The 15100-nt window shown below is 42.4% G+C and overlaps 1 protein-coding gene and 1 non-coding gene across 2 annotated transcripts in view; one reads left to right on the top strand and one right to left on the bottom strand.

Annotated features, from left to right (window-relative positions):
• Positions 1-15100, top strand: part of LOC135378256 (synaptogenesis protein syg-2-like) — a 637949-nt gene that overhangs the window by 347090 nt on the left and 275759 nt on the right. The window lies entirely within an intron of this gene.
• Trnas-uga (transfer RNA serine (anticodon UGA)) lies at positions 597-668 on the bottom strand. The gene has a single exon. It is a non-coding gene; the product is annotated as a tRNA-Ser (tRNA).

Genomic DNA, 15100 nt, shown 5'->3' with positions numbered 1-15100 from the left:
TTTCGTTTTCGCTGACCTTGACTCCTCGTGGACAATCGGCCGAGAGAGGGGGAACCGAAACAGATTGGAGACCTTCTCCTCCTTTGTTATCAGCAAGTTCCCATAGTTCAAAGCGACGCTAAGCTCTCTGGGATTTTCTGAAGTCGTCTATTCAAGTATACAATGGAGTGTGAAACAAGTACGAGTGCCGAGCCACGTAGGCGCCACAAGAAGACGGATTCTGAGCGAAGGTGACGAGCTTCCGAAACTGAGGAACAACGTAAGTAACGTCATGAAGCGGATGCTGCTGCTCGGCGCCGAAAGTGGGCGAACGAGACGGAGGAAGAGCGAAAGCAACGTTTCAAAATACGCCGCCGAAGGCTTTCGCCGCTGCTGTGGCTTTCTAGTTAGTGATAGTTAGGGGGTGGATAGTGGTAGTGGGTGGGTCGTCCAAATGCTAACGCATTTCCGCGGCATTAGTTACATTAATCGTCTTTCAATTTTCAGTTTTATCACAGTCTTTGCTACATGCCTAAAGTAGCGCTTCACCTTGACAGCAAGACTTAAAATTCACAACTCAGAACTTCGCAACAAATTCACAACTCAGAGAAAAGAAGTGCTGACGCCAGGAATCGAACCTGGGTCTTCTGATCTCAGGTCAGACATGCTAACCGCTACACCACACCAGCACAATCCACAGTGTTCTTTGTGGCTTAGTGTCGAGTCTGTCAAGGATCTGAGACCTGGATTGAATTCTTGCAGGTAGTTTTGAAGGGTAACTCTCGGTCATATTGGTTTCACACGTCCCCGCTCTGTATTGAATGCACTGTGTACCTTAGAACTTTTGATACTATTGCATACACTATTAATCGACACCTAGTGTGGCACAACGTTTCTAGCGCTGCTATTGCGATCAGTCACACACGTGTGCATCATGCTTTAGTTGAATGTTGACATACGGGCAGTTACGTCTTTTGCTTTGCTTCTGGAGTTGCTCATTTCAGAAGAATACTCACTGTCAACATTGTTTTTGTTGTCCGAAATATTAAGACAACTAAAACCAAGCACTTCTATTTCAGAGCATGCCTTATCCATCTGCATTTCAATGAAGATCTGTGTTGCAACCACGAGAGACCACTCAACAGCGATGAACATTCGAACAATCTATGAGTTTATGTTAATATGCGTGGTTTGCGAACAGTTTTTGTATCTGCTTCCTTCAAGGGCATATATCTCTGCTTACTGTACAGCGATATGCTGCCAAGTAAATGGTGTACAGGGCTCATAACATTGCGGAAATCCTTGTTTTTGATACATCATTCATGCATTCAGATGAAGCAGACAAAAGGCATTTTCAACAGCAATCTGAGTTATGATCTGACCGATATGGGACAGCGTCGCCGCCAACTAGCTCCATGTTAATAGCCGGGAAAAGACTCAAAGCGATAATGAACGTAATTACACGTTTGTTTTTGCTAGGACAACCGAAAGCTGAAAAGTAGATGTTACGCAGTCACAACTTGTTTCCACAAACGGCTGTCAGATTTGATTAGATAGTACCCGACTGAGAGCCGATTCCATGTCATTACATAAATCAATCATTACATCCAAACACGAGACATTACATCCAATATGCTTTGTAATGAAACATGTTCCTCCATCCATTTTTGGCCAGCATGCCCATAAGCCACTACGACAAACGCGCCCTTAATCCAACGAGCGGAGGTGAATGCGACTTTACCCCGATGTGACTGTGACTGTGCATTCTACGAGTGGGTATACAGGGTGTTTGCTCTAACGTGTCCAGAAATTATAATTAAATTAATTATTATATTTAGTAATCAAATATATTTTTATCATTATTAATCATTATTATCTTCAATATTATTTATATTAATCATTAATTATATTTAGAGCAAACACCCTGTATATACGTGTAGTCTTTTGCATTCAGCGTGTCATGAATGTGCAACCTACTGCACGCATGCGTTTTTAGACTCCTTCCCCGATGTTATGTTCAGCCTAAGAACAGCATTGCCAGTCTTAAGGCACCCCACCATGAAGTAGCTCTACAGTAGCAGCATTTCACGTTTGGATTTGTTGACATTTAATTTACTGTTGTCACTTTTTTCCTACTTTTGCAGTGCCACTATACCGGCTGTTTCACGAATGTTCCCCGGCTGAATAATTCGTAAACGGTTGGCACTATCGAAAAGCTTCCTTTTCAGTGAGCATCCCTGATCCATCGGCCAACTGTTGAGCAATGAGCGGTTCGTTTGCATATGCTCATCGAATCAATAAAACTCGGAAGTTTTAAATGTTACTTCGGACGCTTTCGGAACCTCTGTTTTACTGACCCGATCCTTCACCGAAAAATGTTAACTAAGGACGAAAACCGCATCAACACTCAGTGATTCTTAGAGCAAATTAATTGGCATCGGTTTACGAATTTCTTGCATGGAGCAGCATACCAATGCGCTGCTTTGCTCAGCTACGGCTGCCAACTACGTGTCCATCCGTCTGGTTCACAAACGGGGGTGACGAGAGATAAAGAATGGGTGGTTTTCAAGTTGAGAGATGCCGCTACGCATGCTGGGTCTTCGAGCTTCCGGTCCGAAATTTCGCTCAACTGGAGCAAAGCGAAACATTATAAACTCTGGCTTAAACGACAACCACGATGAGTTCGGCTGGGAAGGCCTGGCCCCAAAGAAGTAAGGTACCTTAACAACTACTTCACACGTACTTTTCTTCTGACAAAGATAAGATTTCGTGACAGATCGTGCATGTTTCGGTTTCGTTTGGCGTGCGCTCTGAAATCGTGACCTTTTGCTGGGGGAAATGTTCTGTTACAACGGTGGTCAATTAGGCGCTTCTTGTAACAAAGATAACAATTAACATTTCAGATATGACACAACAAAATGTACAGGAAGTATTTTACGCAGCAATTTTCTGCACTCTGAGGATAATACGCATGTAGTCGTTTCCTTTTAGTTTGGGACGAAGCTGTGACTTTAGTGATATTCTTTTCACATTATGGTGGGGGGGGGGGGGGAGTTGATAATGTTATCACAGCTACGCACAATTCAACATGATAAGTACACATTACGACATTTGGTGACAAGTGCCTACACCCGTAGTTCAATTTTCGTTGACGCTGATAACATTTTTCCAAAGGCGCAGGATCTAAGGGTACGCGATACGTTTTATGTCCTTTTTCCGCAGAATTAGTGCAGTTAAGCGCTGAACATCCGCTGACTTTTGCGTTGAAAACACGGTAACACTATACGGCTCCAGCAGAAGTTCGGACCGGAAGCGTAAATCCACGTGACATTGCAACTTCTCGAACGTCATTTTGACAGGAAGTTGCAAACCACCCAGTCTTTATCATGATCATGACCAATGCACGGAAGCGTCCCTTCCGTCGGTTACTTATCTTCCGTCACCCCCGCGTGTGATTCAGGCGGATGAACACACGATTGGCAGCCGGATAGCTGAGTGAAAGAGCGCATTAGTAGGCTACTCCGCGCAAGAAATATGTAAACGGAAACCATAATGGCTAGAAAAAATCATTCCCGGCAACGGGAGTTTTAAACGCGATAGAATTTCTTTAACGCACTTTTGGAGCCTCGGTGTCACGTGCACACTGCTTGGAGAAGGTTTCTTTATCGCGGTTCAGTAGGGAGGTTTGGAAGGAGTGGAAGGGTTAGAAGAGATCTAGCAGATTTGAAGGTCCTTACAGCAGCGATTCTGAAAACATGATTAGCCAAGCACCTGCTTCCTTTGAAGTGGCTGACATCACGATGCTGCGATCTAGCATTTGACCGCTTCCTTCCTCGTATATGGCGTTTCCGATGTGCCAAAACCAGAGCTCGGCAAACTCATGAGCGAGATAACTCACGATACGCACAATCACGAACGCCGATTGTATCTATTGCGCGAGTCCGCGGATTTTCACACAGCGTGGCAGCACCTAATCTGCCATCACGTTGAGGTGGCAACACGATTATTGTGATCGCACTTACGCTGGCACCCAGGTATCGTGAGCTCAGCTTAGTGCACACATGCTGTGGCGTCTCACGGCGGTACTAATTGCATGGGACAACTGTGTGCGGCCCCGAACGAAATCGTTAGCTGCAACGCCATTATCATGTGAGTCCACGCTCATCTTGTCGCTGCGAGGTCGCTGTCTTTCGCTGCGGCGGTTTGATGTTGATGCTCAAACTGCTGCAGCACACTCGCACTTGCATGTTGGATCGTTTTGCGCAAGGACACATTTATTTCCATTTTTGCCTGCCAGAGGCAAGAGAGCATGCTGTAAAGCTACCCAATACCGCACCTGTGTGTCTATGTTGTACAGTGCTCGACAAAAGTTTACGGAACGCGCGAGCGGCGTATTTTCTCTGGCCAGAGACACCCTAGCGGCGAGCGGAAGCGGGCGAGTCCACGCGTTCAGAGGGATGAAAGAGTGCGCTTGTGGCGACCCACCGTGGTAGTAGTGGTAACTTTGCTTTTGAGTGTAACGAACGCCAAAATGGCTTCGTTTTCGGTCTGCTGCACCGAGCGCGAGTGGAAGTCGCTCCGCTATCGGAGAGATAACAGGGCGCTAAGATGAATTGAGGTGACAACGGGCTGCAGTGCCTAGCTTTTTTCTTTTTTTACGCCTCAGCGTAATGCAGCTGACATGGCCTGCGCAGAGCCCGGACTTAAACATAATCGAAAACGTTTGGGGCAGCCTGAAGAATAGGATGAGCAAGAGACGGACGCCTACAAGGAGCGATGACGCACTCTGGGAATTTATAGAAGCAGAGTGGTCCTTGCTACATGAAGACGTGGACCTTATCCGTCGGCTATACGCTTCCCTTCCTGTGCGTATGGCCCCAGTTATTGCTGCGAAAGGGGGCCGACAAAGTATTGAGACAGTATCGTCTCCCCCTGCCTCTTTTTTGTGTGTGTGTGTTCAAGGGTATACGCTCTTTTCTTCTGTTTGTCTAATAAAAAAGAAAAAAGCTAGGCACTGCGAGCCCGTTGTCACCTCAATTCATCTTAGCGCCCTGTTATCTCTCCGATAGCGGGGAGATTTCCTTCCCGCAATAGACACTCGCGCTCGGTGCAGTAGACCGAAAACGAAACCATTTTGGCGTTCGTTACACTCAAAAGCAAAGTTACCACTACTACCACGGTGGGTCGCCACAAGCGCACTCTTCCATCCCTCTGAACGGGTGGACTCGCCCGCTTCCTCCGCCGCTAGGGTGTCTCTGCCCAGAGAAAATACGCCGCTCGCGCGTTCCGTAAACTTTTGTCCAGCACTGTACCTATGACCGCGCCTGCCACTTACTCACTCTTTTCCAGAAACTTTATTTCAGTATTTGACTAGGGGAATTTGAGCAGGCACTCGTAGGTATACGTATTGATTTTCTGAAATTACTCATGTCACCCGTGTAGTTCGTTTTAATGATTGGTTGTTGCAGAAATTTATTTTAGCAGCATCACATACGATGATGTATATGGAAACTCAACGAGTGGTCTGTGACCCACAAATCTCTGTGGAGCGAGCCACAAATGACGAAAACTCACGGGACAACACGTGGCTTGAATGGATTCATGATCGTAATTAGCTGCAACATCAGATGTAGCAGAGTGTGTACTGATTTTTAGGCTACTGATAGGATTTCTGGTTTTCGACATTTAGTTATCACACGTTCGGCGTGCGAAATCTACTCTGATCGGTGGTTCTTTCGGCCACCACCTATATCGGTGGCTTTTGATTGCCACATTTTAAATTAGAAGACCGTCTGCGGAAAGCATTGGCAGCAAGCAGCAATGGCAGTAGTACAAGAGGGTGCCGAAATAAAACCCATGCAGCAAGACAGTGGACATGTGTGCGATGCTGCAGTCACTGAAGTTGCATGGTCACGACAAACGCGTGGGATAATGCATTTATATTTTGGACCTAGCCGAACGGATTACTCGAATTCTTAGCAGCACGGGGAGCATTAATTATTACGCTTGTCTTCACTGCGGCAAATGACGCAAGCTTTGGAGCGGCTGAGAATCATTCTTTAATAAAAAAATAGAGAGAGATGAAGGACCAAGTAGAAAAAACAGGAAAAACTCGTGTTCGCGTAGTATCTGCCATGATGTCCTGGTGAGTGGTGACAGCCGGGAACACGATAACGATCTTCCCTTCCTTTCGTGCAGACGTCGTCCACTCGCTGCTCACAGATACAGAGCCATAACAAACACTTATTCGAATGACTACTAAAGCGAATGAAGCACAACACACAAACAGTATACAGGGTCTTTCATCTAAAGTGATAAAAAAATCAAACTGGCGACGTACTCGCCGGAGGATTGTGGGACTTTCGGCAATTACCTTCTGGGAACTTTTGCCGCCATTTACGAAGGCTTTGGACAATTTTTAATTGAGGGAAATTTATTTTTGTCACTTGAACTTTGAAAATTGCCAAGCGAACCTCACCTTTTTTTACAGAAATATGAGGTTCTCCACGGATAACTGCAGACCCAACAAAAACTATGCACAGTATTGCACCAGAAAGAGACGAAAAAAATTAGTAAAAATTACGCTTTAGCCCTGCCTGCTTGATTTTTGCAAAGAAGCGCGCTTCAAATGTGCGTCCAGAGGAGGAAGTGTCCCTGCCTTCTTTGTGATAAGGCAGTTGTTTTGTTTTCTTTGTGATAAGACGGTTGTCACCAGCATCAAGGACAAAGCAGGGGAAAGAAACGTAAAACAAGAGGCGGGAGCACATCCTCCTCTCCCGACATCCCTCATGTGCTCTACTTTGCGACAATCGAGCAGGCGGGGCTAAAGCGAAAATTTTAGTAATTTTTTTCGACTATTTCTGTTACGATACCGTGCATACTTTTTGTTGGCTCTGTGGTTATCAGTAGATGACTTCATATTCCTGTAAAAAAAGTGAGGTTCGCTTGCCAATTTTCAAAGTTTAATTGAAAAAAATTCCCGCAATTAAAAATTGTCCAAAGCCTTCCTTAATGGTGGCAAAAGCTTCCAGAAGCTAATTGCCGAAAGTCCCACAATCCTCCGGCGAGTACGTCGCCAGTTAGAATATTTTTATCACGTTAGGTGAAACACCCTGTATATGAAAGGAGAAGCAAGCACAAAGAACCTTATAGTGGCCGCGGTGCGGACAGCAGGCGACCAGCCTGCTCCTGCACTCGCTTCTTCGTTTTGGAAGTGACCTCGCAGTGCTAGTGCTGAACCTACACTTGCACTGTCTCAGCCGGCTGCACTCGCGCTTGCACCACATCGGCACTCCCCTGAACTATAGTGCCGGAGGTGCAGGCCAAATCGAAGAGACCTTCTGACTCACGATCACAATCATCTGGTAAGGCGCATCGTCCTCACACTGACTATGAACTCATGCGAAGTCCGATATCGCGCCCTGTATCTCGTACCTATGATCACTCGAGAGCGGAGTTTTAGGCGCTAACAGGGGACACGCACTTGACCGCATAGCACGCAGTATGCCAATCATAATCGCGGATGATATCGCTCTGTCTTCCGATAAGCTGAGAAAGGGGGCGGACACCTTTTTATGTATCAACTTTCCTTCCAATCGGAAGATGAAACGATACGATTCTGAAGGTTGGTTGGCCTAGATCGATTTGTGCGACGACGAACAAAAACAGATATATTCTGATGATGAAGAGGGGAGTGGGTGCGACGACAAGCGCTACCTGTTAGTACCTAAAAATGCGCTCTCTAAAGGCCTGTTCCGACATATAGCATCCTCCCGCTACTATAGCGCTACAAAACAGCGCGCAGAAACAGCGCTCACAGTTATCGGACGGTACACACTTGCAAAGCTGCGCTAGCTCTATAATTTAGCGGAAGTTCGGTGGTCGTTTCCGGCCTTTCCCATCATGGCGTCTTCGGCGTTCGACAGCATGCAGACGAACAAGTTCAGTCAACTGACTCAACGAAAAATTACCAGATATTTTGGGTGACAGACTCTCCGGCTCCAATGCGGTCGCCGTTCCGTGAGATGCGGAAGCAAAAGACTTCCGCGACGACATCACTGTGGGACCTCACCGTTGGCCAACACGAATGTAGTGCCAATATTAGGCGCTGAAAAACTTGACACGAGCTCAACTCCGACAAGCGCTAATTTTTAGCGGTTTAGAGCAATGCGAGGAGGATAATATCGCGCTATTTTCTAGCGCTATATATCAAATCGCTTTATGTCGGAACCGGCCTTAATGATCGCAATATTTTGAGCAGCTTAAAATAATCAGACGATTCGAGGCGATAACTGGTGATCGCTGACAACAACGACGCGAGATGAGTCTCAGACGAGTGATTAGAGAGTTTTAGTACATCGTACGCTATCGCCTTTGCGTACGTAAAGGATAGCGTTGATTGTTCTGCACATGCCCATAACAGAAAGGGAGCTTCGCGCATTGCGCAGAACCACCAATGCTATCCCTTACGTACGCAATGGCGATAGCGTACGATGTACGAGCACTAAAACTCTCCATTATGACTGATCGCACTTTCGCGATGACGATATCAAGAACCAAGAATACACGCAATATCGGTTACAGCATAATACTGCACTCACGAGATAATGTAAAAGCTAGCGAAGCTGGGTAATTGGCACAGGTTGGGACAAAAGTTTACGGAACACGCGAGTGGCGTACTTTTTCTTCTGTGCGACACCCTAGCGGCCGCCGGAAGCGGGTGAGTTCACTGTTTCGGAGTGGTGGAACGGTACGCTGTTAGCGACACACAGCGGTAGCTTCCACTTTCCAGGCACGCCCAAGCATGCGCCCAAGCGACACCGGAACTACCATCGTGTGTCGCTACTAGCGCACCCTTCCATCCGAAACAGTGAACTCACCCGCTTCCGGCAGCCGCTAGGGTGTCGCACCGAAGAAAAAGTACGTCAATCGCGTTTTCCGTGAACTTTTGTCCCAACCTGTACATATTCATTCGTGGTAATGTAGACGTTCACACCCGGAAATGTACAGCTTAGTTTCCTGATAACGAAGCTCGTTTGTAGCGACCTTGATCAAGACTGAATGTCATGCGGTTGTGGTGTTCGACTGGACATCTCTCTTCTTTATGCGTATGTTTGATGAAGGATGAATCACATATGGTTCCGAACCTCGATAAAGAGATTGGGAACGCAATAATTCTTTGTTTCGCTTGTTTCCGGAAAAGCCGTAATGCATGATGCCAATTATAGCCGCCCGAATACAAAGCGTGAGAGCGACAAGGAAAATAAAATTTTATGCATACTAATGCAATACTAATAACGCAATACTCGCTAGCGGATACACGAAAGGACGAAAGCACTGTTGAGCAATTAGAAATCTCTTTGCAGGCTAGGTCAGTAGCTAGGGCTTTTGGTTCTCAATATTTAGTGAAAAGCACCGAGAAACGGAAACGGCTAAATTCTTCGTGCGATCGATTAATATGATTTACACCTTTGATCACTGGAATGAGTGCATCAAATCAATCAATTTTATTTCCTTGGGTTCATGTTGAACTACAACAGACAGATGAGATGAAGCCATCCCCAGTAAAATAAGTAATCAAGCACTCTACCTCGCTTCTCACAGTGTCAAACTATACAGAGGGTATACTTAGGACCAGCCCAGGTTAAAATTAGGCATGCTTGATAAAGAAGCGGCCTAGCTGGACCCCGGTGCAGTTCCTTTGTTGTGTACATAAGCCATTAGTAGTAAAAGGGGTGCCGAAATAAAACCCATTTTTCAGCCTGGGCCGACTTCTTTCGACATTTTTGAGCCTTGGTCGACTTCGTTCGCATATTTTTTTCCCGCGCCCGGCGCTCGCGTGGAGGCTCTTACCGGTGGGCGGAGCGTGGCCGGAGGGCTGCGTGCGCGCTTACCCGCTCACATTTTTCATCCTGGGCCGACTTCTTTCGTCATTTTTCAATCTGTGCCGAATCCAATCGCAATTTTTTTCCAGCTACAACAGGTGTGCAGTAGGCTGTTTACATGCAAAGGATAGCGATACACAAAAGCACAAGTGAAAATGTATTTATTAAAGTCATTAGTGTCAGGAATTATATTATGACTCTATGTGAAGGAGAAAAACCCGGCCGAAAACCTGAAGCACAATACAATACATGTAACAAAGATTATACTTATTACAGGTGTGATGCAATGGCATTGAAGGGGATCACACATCATACACAATATTTTTTATTAGTGGTAATCACGCGTTTTCAATTAAGCAGAAGGGATAGCACATTTAATCAAAGAATATATTTTTAATCAATATGATTACAATCAAAATTACAAGTTTTATTATAAAAGTTCTGAGACGTGAGAACCTGATAGATGTAAGTAATTTCAAGCACAATAGCTAAGTTTAATATTCCAACATGACACAAATAATCAGTTTCTTATGAAGTGAATAGCGCAGACAAAAGGAAATAATTCGAACCAACACGATCAACACATACCATTAATATAGAACCAATCCTCCAACATGTAGGGAAATAATAGCAACACAATGCCATATCAAAACGAGAAACGGCCACTACATTTAATCAAAGAAGATATTCTTAATCAATATGAATGCAAACAAAATTACAAGTTCTATTATAAAAAGTCTAATATTCCTATACGTGAGAACCATCAGTTCAATAGAGGGAAGTTCCGATAGTTGTATGTAATTAACTGTGAACAGCAGAGACCATGGAAGACCATGGGACACAAACACAAGAGGAAATAAAATCTATACCACTACAAAGAAGTTATTTTTAATCAAAACAACACAGGAGAATAATCTATCACTTTAACTATCATAAAATCATCATCGTGACATAATCTAATCGAACACTATACAATTTTCATTCTAAAAGACACTACAAGCTTTACTTTGTTTTATGAATCCAACACAAAAATAGATATGTTAAAAACGAACTTCACCACATAGCACGCCCCTAGCCAACAACCAGATCTGATTATATCTGCCCTGATTTGTTGAAGATGGGTGCCGATAGATGTATGGAATACCACGGAACACGAACGACACGAACACAAGAGGAAATAAAATCTATACCACTACAAAGAAGATATTATTAATCAATATGATTACAATCAAATTACAAGTTGTATTATAATATTCCAACACGTGAGAACCACCATTGCAATAGCGTGAATATCAGTCATAACATTTCGAGCGCAATTCCAACATTACACAACTTTTAATTTCTTATTAAGTGAACAGCATAGACGTAAGGAAATAACGAGAAACAACACAATCAACAGTTACAATTAATAGAGAGCCAAACCTGCGCACCGTCCAACACATAGAGAAATAATAGCTAATCAATCTATCAAAAGGAGAAATATTACAATATAGCACAGACTTAACGCTGAAGAACAGGGGAACACTCTAAGCGGCGACATGTAAACAACAACAGAGGAAAATAATCTATCATTGAACCATCATAAAATCAACCAACATACAATTTTCATTCTAACAAACACTACGAACCTTGATGGAGGTATCCAACACATAGAAAATATGCACTGTTTTCATCTCGGTTTACACTCTTTTTCTCAAAGCCGGGAGATTTTATGTCTCTATCTATATGACCAAGCTCCCATGCTTTATCACTCAAAGGGTTGGGGGCTATATTCCTTCGTCCAGCAAACAGGAGATTCTAGAGGTCAGATAAGATAGTTCAAAGGCGATATATTTTATTGTGCAGCGCAAACAGATCTCAATATTATTCGCGGGGATCACTATCTTTTCGTATCCTTTCCTTGAAACGGAAATCTTTCGTCAAAGTGGTTGACAAGTCGACTAAGTTTGTATAGATGCGATATTGTTATTGAAAATGTAGAGAAAGTCCAAATTATTAAATGGTAGCAACAATACTCAATCAAAAACGAGAAACAAATTTAATTACATCAATTTTTGTAATATCTTGCAACAGAAAAATCTATATAGATGAACCACACAGAAAAATCAAATGTGAAACACAACTCAGAAATATGAGGCATTCCCCACTCAGAGATTATTTTTACTTATCTCAATCGAGTGAACAATTGAAACAAATACGACACAATTAATACATCATGCATACATAATGTCCAACTCATAGAATATCAGTCGAACCTGAAACAAAACAATAATTAATTCAGACAAACCATTTCTAAGCAAGCAGCGTGAATACACCGTAGAATCTGTACAGAAACTTGCCATTTTCAATGAATAAACATGATCATCTAGTGGATTCAAGCGATAAAGTGTGATGAAACCCGACGACCCCCAACACCAACATCAGGTTAGGGAGGGACGGGCTCTAGTATGGCCTTGTACATATTGAAAGCGCACATTTGTTCTTACTCATCACATCTTTTTGTAAATCAATTTCCACAATTCTCATGGCATGTGGATATTAATAACATTCTAACAAATTTTAATCAATAAAATGAGCATAGATATGCTTTTAATTAACTGTGGACGCGCACTTGAAAACAGAAGAGACAATTGTTCTACATTGAAACGATGGACAGATTTTGTACTAGCTAGTCATGGGAAGATGTGATAAAACACTGCTTCGAAAAGGAAGAGCCGCGAAACGATTCCATTATTGCTGCATTTCAATACGTCCTAGACATGTTCGTATTCGGAGATATGGTACAAACTACAGAACTGAAGATGCAAGAATTTATATGCCGAATCTACAATACTTATAAAAATATCTGCACATCAGCGTCGGAAGGGCCACTGGGATTGATGGCAGAGTTTTTGAGATTTGCTAATGAAGAATTGAAATACACTAGACCAGATAAAATTGTAATCATTGCAATGGACATTGCGTTAATCAAGAAAGCAGTCAGATCAAATTATCATATACAAGCGGTCTATGTCGCACGGTTCATAACGGATTTGTTGAAGTTACACATATCTGAGATGGAAAGTACATAAAATCTTATCACGTGATATGTTCCACTACCACAGCAATACAATTATTTTATTCTACCAGTCAGTGATGTCGAATGAACAGAAGTTCAATATTGTCGTGCAAGGTCTGATGTATCATCACTTATTGAAACTCAACATACATATCAATTGCGGTGGACCACCGGACGATTTTCATCTAATACTCTCTTGATAGTGATCCCCGCGAATAATATCGACATCTATTTGCGCTGCACAATAAAATATATCGCCTTTGAACTATCTTATCTGACCTCTAGAATCTCCTGTTTGCTGGACGAAGGAATATAGCCCCCAACCCTTTGAGTGATAAAGCATGGGAGCTTGGTCATATAGATAGACATAAAGTCTCCCGGCTTTGAGAAAAAGAGTGTAAACCGAGATGAAAAAAGTGCATATTTTCTATGTCTTGGATACCTCCATCAAGGTTCGTAGTGTTTTCTCGAATGAAAATTGTATGTTGGTCGATTTTATGATGGTTCAATGATAGATTATTTTCCTCTGTTGGTATTTACATGTCGCCGCTTAGAGTGTTCCCCTGTTCTTCAGCGTTAAGTCTGTGCTATATTGTAATATTTCTCCTTTTGATAGATTGATTAGCTATTATTTCTCTATGCGTTGGATGGTGCGCAGGTTTGGCTGTCTATTAATTGTAGCTGTTGATTGTGTTGTTTCTCGTTATTTCCTTACGTCTATGCTGTTCACTTAATAAGAAATTAAAAGTTGTGTAATGTTGGAATTGCGCTCGAAATGTTATGACAGATTGCTCAGCAATCTAGGCAGAGGCTATTGCAATGGTGGTTCTCACGTGTTGGAATATTATAATACAACTTGTAGTTTGGTTGTAATCATATTGATTAAGAATATCTTCTTTGTAGTGGTATAGATTTTATTTCCTCTTGTGTTCGTGTCGTTCTTGTCCCATGGTCTTCCAGGGTCTCTGCTGTTCTCAGTTAATTACATACAACTATCGGAACTTCCCTCTATTGAACTGATGGTTCTCACGTATGAGACTTTTTATAATACAACTTGTAATTTGATTGTAATCATATTGATTAAGAATATCTTATTTGTAGCCATCTTAGCCATTTGTAGCCATAGAAGCCATCTTAACTGTAAGTTTGAATTTCAAACACGTCTAGCATCATTTACCTATTTTTTTAATGGCTTTCCCCCCCCCCCCTCTTTATTTGTAGTGGTACAGATTTTATTTCTTGTTGTGTTCGTGTCGTTCGTGTTCCGTGGTCTTCCATACCCCCCATCTATCGGCACCCGTCTTCAATAAATCATAGCAGATATCATCAGAGCTGGTTGTTGGCTAGGAGCGTGCTATATGGTGATGTTCATTCTTAACATATCTATTTTCTGTGTTGGATTCATAAAACAAAGTAATGTTTGTAGTGTCTCTTAGAATGAAAATTGTATAGTGTTCGATTAGATTATGTCATGATGATGATTTTATGATAGTTAAAGTGATAGATTATTCTCCTGTGTTGTTTTGATTAAGAATAACTTCTTTGTAGTGGTATAGATTTTATTTCCTCTTGTGTTCGTGTCCCATGGTCTTCCAGGGTCTCTGCTGTTCACAGTTAATTAATACAACTATCGGAACTTCCCTCTATTGAACTGATGGTTCTCACGTATAGGAATATTTGACTTTTTATAATAGAAATTGTAATTTTGTTTGTATTCATATTGATTAAGAATATCTTCTTTGATTAAATGTAGTGGCCGTTTCTCGTTTTGATATGGCATTGTGTAGCTATTATTTCCCTACATGTTGGAGGATTGGTTCTATATTAATGGTATGTGCTGATCGTGTTGATTCGAATTATTTCCTTATGTCTGCGCTATTCACTTCATAAGAAACTGATTATTTGTGTCATGTTGGAATATTAAACTTAGCTATTGTGCTTGAAATTACTTACATCTATCAGGTTCTCACGTCTCAGAATTTTTATAATAAAACTTGTAATCTTGATTGTAATCATATTGATTAAAAACATATTCTTTGATTAAATGTGCTATCCCTTCTGCTTAATTGAAAACGCGTGATTACCACTAATAAAAAATATTGTGTATGATGTGTGATCCCCTTCAATACTATTGCATATACCTGTAATAAGTATAATCTTTGTTACATGTATTGTATTG

Source organism: Ornithodoros turicata, chromosome 1 (genome assembly GCF_037126465.1).
Source record: "Ornithodoros turicata isolate Travis chromosome 1, ASM3712646v1, whole genome shotgun sequence".
Classification (NCBI taxonomy): domain Eukaryota; kingdom Metazoa; phylum Arthropoda; class Arachnida; order Ixodida; family Argasidae; genus Ornithodoros; species Ornithodoros turicata.
This window is presented reverse-complemented; position numbering and strand designations above follow the sequence as displayed.